This window comes from Lygodium microphyllum, chromosome 22 (assembly GCF_053477565.2).
Source record: "Lygodium microphyllum isolate KBCC chromosome 22, Lygodium_microphyllum_v1.1.10, whole genome shotgun sequence".
NCBI lineage: Eukaryota > Viridiplantae > Streptophyta > Polypodiopsida > Schizaeales > Lygodiaceae > Lygodium > Lygodium microphyllum.
The window spans coordinates 122717987-122723811 of NC_141156.1; positions in this window are offsets into that span (position 1 = coordinate 122717987).

Below are 5825 nucleotides of genomic sequence, written 5' to 3' on the forward strand. Positions count from 1 at the left end.
GGAAGGTAAAGTACAAGGCTGATGGTACCTTAGAAAAGTACAAAGCTAGACTGGTTGCCCAAGGATTTTCACAAGTTGAAGGGTTTGATTTTCAAGAGTCATTTGCCCCAACTGCCACAATGACCACTATTCGCACGGTACTTGCAGTGGCTGCCCACAAGAAGTGGCCAGTGTACCAAATGGATGTTAAGTCAGCGTTCTTAAATGGTGACCTCAAGGAGGAGGTTTACGTGGCTCAGCCACCAGGGTTTGAGGCCCCCCATTCTGAGAACAAAGTGTGTAAACTGAAGAAGGCATTGTATGGCATATGGGAGTGCAGGATGAAGAACCAACTGTGCTGAGATGTGACAATCAGAGTTGCATCGCCATTGCCAAAAATCCAATGTTTCATGCACGCACCAAACATATAGAGATCCAGTATCACTATGTGCGTGATTTGATGGAGGATGGGATAGTGGAATTGGTCTACTGTCCAACAGAGGAGAATGGAGCAGATATCTTCACCAAAGCACTTACGAAGGATCTGCTTCAAGTTCATCTTCAGAGACTCGGCATTGGGCCGAGGAGATAGTTCACCTATGGGTGGACATTGAGGGGGGGTGTTAGATATGATCAATGCCCCACCCTCATTAGGTACTACCAATGATCCATGGTGCTCAAAGTTGTAAGGCCCCCATTATGAGGAGAAGCCAAATGTGAGCCCGGACATTGGTTGAGTCCTGACTTGTATATCAGATGAGGTCTATGTGACCGGATGGCAAAAAGGTGACTGTTGTGGGTCTAATCTTTGGGTTAGACGGAGTGGTTAAGCTGGTAGCAACTCGAGGCACATTGCATTGAGTTGCGTGGTAAGGGAGTTAAAAGGGGCCCCTATTGTGGGGTCCGGGGGCCGCGGAAGCGGCCCCTGGCTGGGGGGTCCCAGGGGGGCCAGCGGCCCCCCTGGCGGGGGTCCGGGGGCAGCGCCCCCGGCCCGATGGTAAAGGGAATATTCCTTGGAATATTCCCTGGCCGACTAGTGGAGGCTCATATGGTAGGTCGGTCAGCAGGCCGACCTAACGACCTTCGCGGGCTATAAAAGCTAAACCCCTTCGCAGCCATCTTACACTTATCTTTCACCCAGTCAGAGTTGTTGTTCCAGCTAGCCTTAAGCTCTTCACCTATCTTCTGTCTAGATCGCCATCTAAGCTTCACACAGTGGAAGCGCACGGGTGGACAGAGCCATCTTTGTATCAGTTGTTTGGAGTTAAAGAATTTTACTGATTCTCCTCTTATCTGTTGTGTACTCTCTATCTCTTTCTCAGATTCTGTTCGCTGCGCCGTGTAATATTTTACAAAACTTGGGCTACCTTGGTTATTTGAGCAAAAGAGATTCACTGATGCTCCAATGGGAGAAGAAGAACCTTCATTATGGCTATAATAAACTTATCATAGCCATGTATGAAGCTATTGATCATTTGCCTCTTCAAATGAGAAGCAACTAGCAAATGTGGAGAGCTCAAACATGCCAGAAAAATAGTGCAAAATGCATTGATTGTACAACAGCCCACCTGGCTAAGGCATAGTGGTGATCATTAGCTTCCATTTGACCTCAAGAATAAAAGGCAAGTATCCATTTGTAGGATAGAAGTCAGTAGCACATGATAGAAGCTTCCTCATGGATATGGTGGAAGCAAGCTTGAAGAGAAAAAAGGGAAAATCTCTTTTGTAAAAGATAGTAAGAACTTAGCCTTCCCTAAAGTCTGTAACCCAATTTCACCTCTAGGCACCTCCAAAAATGGCAAAAATTCAACCATGACGTACTATCTTTAGGGACATACCTCTAACTTGTCCAAGGCTCCATTAATGAAGCATGTCCTCTTGTCTTGAAGGTCCACTAGACAATGCATTGCTCCTTATAAAGCTGTATCACCTTTTCTTGTCTTGAAGGTCCATTGGACAATGCATTGCTCCTTGTGGAGGGGAGCTTCAAGCTCTACCCCGAGACCTACGGACCACTTATTGCTCAAGTGTTTCGAACCGAGCAGCCATGGTTACCTCTCACATAGCCGACACGCAATGCCTACCTTACGGGTGTAGTGAGCTTACCTTGATGCTCGATCGAGTACCCTCCTCTTTCTTGCACACCGATAGCTCCATGATCCTTGAGGCAAGCTCAAGCAACCTCAATCCCTCTCCCATGAGCTTCATCCTCCATAGCCACACGCGAGACAAGAGAAGAGAAGAGAGGAGGAGAAGACGAAGAGAGAAGATGGAGAGCTTTTTCTCCAAGATCCCTCACTCTCACACAATCACTCCCTCACTCCTTCACACTCTCTCAATCGCTCTCTCAAGCACAAGCAAGAAGGCAAGAAACAAGAGAAGAAGAAGAAGAAGCTTTTGCCACACACAAGAATGAGCTTCCCATTCACTTTTCAACTTTATATACATGCCCTGATTTCCATGGGCGGTCATCCCCCTTTTTTTTACATTGCCGGCCATTAGCCTAGGCCCCTTTTCTCATTGTCCTTCTATCTTCCTAGCTTCCTTTCCACCGCCTGTCTACATTTACAAATTGCACGGGTGAGAGCCCTCGGCGCTCTTTTACAAGATTTCAAGGTGCGCCTTTTTATTTTAAAATGCGCATTTTCCCTTTTGCATTTGCCTTGGACTTTTAAGGTTGCCCTTGCACTTTTGGCCTTTCTCCTCTTCTTTCTTTAGTTGGGCTACCTTTTTTCCGCCTTTGCCCTGCGTCTTTTCCACTTGCTTTTGCTTTCTTCGTGTTGGGGTTAACACCTTGTAAAGTCTATACCACCTATCATTGGATGTCATAAATGATTTGACTCAATAAATAGAAAGATTTAGTTGAAATGTAACCAAACAAGGATCAAAGAACCATGCCCTGATACCAATTGCCATGAAGTGAACTAGGACAGAGAAGGACAAGAGAGAGAAGAGTGTTGATTGAGAGAGGAAGACTACAAGAAGAGAGAGAAAGTAGAGAGAAGTGTGAGAAACACTAGAATAAGATAGAGAAAAAAATAAAAGAAAATATCCATGAGAGCTGTGAGGAGAGAGATAAAGCAAGAAAAGACTTGTACTTATGGGTACAAAATGATTAGTACCTTCACCTTTTATACCTGCCCCTATGTACCCTATTTTCCATCTCTCACACACACACACACACACACACACACACACACACACACACACACACACACACACACACACACACACACACACACACACACACACACACACACACACACACACACACACACACACACACACACACACACACACACACACAAATAAACATACTTGTGGGAATGATTAAGTCAAGGGGGTAAGGTATCATTTATTCTTATGTAACTAGTCCACAACTTTGGGGGGAATCATAGGTGGGGTGTGGCTTTATATAACCACTTTGAGATAGTGGAGCATTAAATATATGCCTAAGAGAGAGAGAGAGTAGGGGTATTAGATAAAATATTTTTCACCAAATATGGGGACACCGAGGACGGCTCCCTTATTCAGTGACAAAATAATCCTCGCACACACACACTCTCCTAGGCTTTCCTATATATAAAAATCCAAATATCTCTGCATCACATTCTCTCTATATATCTCTCTCTTCCCCCCCACTAAATCTCACATCACCTACCTTCTCTATATCTCTTTGTTGGGAATCCCCTTTTTGGCATAAAATCTAGGCACACACGTCCTCTCTCTCTCTCTCTCTCTCTATATATATATATATATATATATATATATATATATATATATATATATATATATATATATATATATATATATATATATATATATATATATATTAGCTCATGATCATCTATTTAAAGCAAAGTTCTACTGTCATAGCCCATTTTAGGACCAAGCATACTAGGGTTCATTATCATATTGTTCATGTCAAGCACATCATATTAACTACCCTCGAATCAAAGGAGGGTCACAATGTGAAAAGCTTCATTATATGTTAGGCTTGGGAATCGAACCCACAACCTCATGATTATGAGCTCACGTTCTAACCGCTAGGCCATGACCCTTGAAACTAAAATGCTTGAGAACAAGTAGCAAGTGGGATCTAGCTAGAGATTTGGAGCTTTAAATCAAGCATTTAATTTGGATTTCTTCTTAGATTGACTTACAAAGAAAGTGAAGCACTAGCCCTCAAACTCGATCTATCTATGTGGTTGCACTAATTATGATATTGACATATAAATAATGACTAGTGTTGATTAAAAATCTCAAAACTGTGAGAGTCCTTAATGCTCAAAGATATATTTGACCCTATGCATTGGACAATATTAGTTGTGTGAATTTTACACAAGCTAGCAAGAGCTTTAAAACAAACCATATTTAAATTGATCAATTGACTCTTTATATGATGGGTTGTTAGAAGTTGATACACAAAAGAAAGACACATAAATATTTGTGATCTATTAAGCATTGCATATGGCCTAAAAGAAAGATTTTTGGCAAGCTATATAAGGATAATTAATACCTAATTAATATAATTAATATAAATAAATAATAAGATTTTTAATATTAATTAATAAGAAAATAATATAGAAATAATATTAATTAATAATTAATTACTATTATTATTTCTATTAATAAATAATACTAATTAATCATATTAAGTAATATTAATATTATTAGTAATTAATATAATTAGTATTAGTTATTATTCATACTAGTTAATAAGTAAATATACTTAATAAGTAATTAATACTAATAATATTTATACAATGATGAAAGGTGTTGCTAACAATTACCAAGCTATATAAGGATAATTAATAAGTAACTAATATAAGTATTATTATTTAATGATAATAATAATAATAATAATGAATAAGTAAATATTACAATAATTAATACTATTACTAATAACATTAATACTATTGGTAAATAATATTATTAATATTATTACTAAATACATTAATACTATTAGCAATTAGTATAATTAGTATTAATTAATATTAATACTACTTAATACCAATAATATTAATATTGATTAATATAAAAAATAAATAATAAGAAGTTACACACACGCACACACATACACACACACAAAAAGACTTTTAGGGGGTAGGCCAAGGGGGGGGGGGGGGGTGTTAAAAATTTGACCTCCCTCCCTCCCCCCCTCTCCCCCTGTAAAGTTATTTCACACACACACACACACACACACACACACACACACACACACACACACACACACACACACACACACACACACACACACACACACACACACACACACACACACACACACACACACACACACACACACACACACACACACACACACACACACACACACACACACACACACACACACACACACACACACACACACACACACACACACACACACACACACACACACACACACAAACTTTTGGGGGGTAGGGCCAAGGAGGGGGTGTTAAAAATTAGACCTCCCTCCCTCCCCCCTCCCCCCTCCCCTATAAAGTTATTTCACACTCACTCACTCACTCACTCACTCACACACACACACACACACACACACACACACACACACACACTCTCTCTCTCTCTCTCTCTCTCTCTCTCTCTCTCATTAATTAGTATTATTAGTACCAATATTAAATAATATTAGTATAATGCTATTAATAACATTTATTTAGAAAGTATTTAATATGAATAAATTGTAATATTATATTGAATATTGAATATTCATTCAATTATAAGTATTCAATATTAGTATTAGTCAAGTTTAAGAATAAGTGCTACTAGTTAGTATTTAATGTTACTAGTAATATTAATAGTTAACATTAATATTAATTTGTTAGTATTTAGTATTTAGT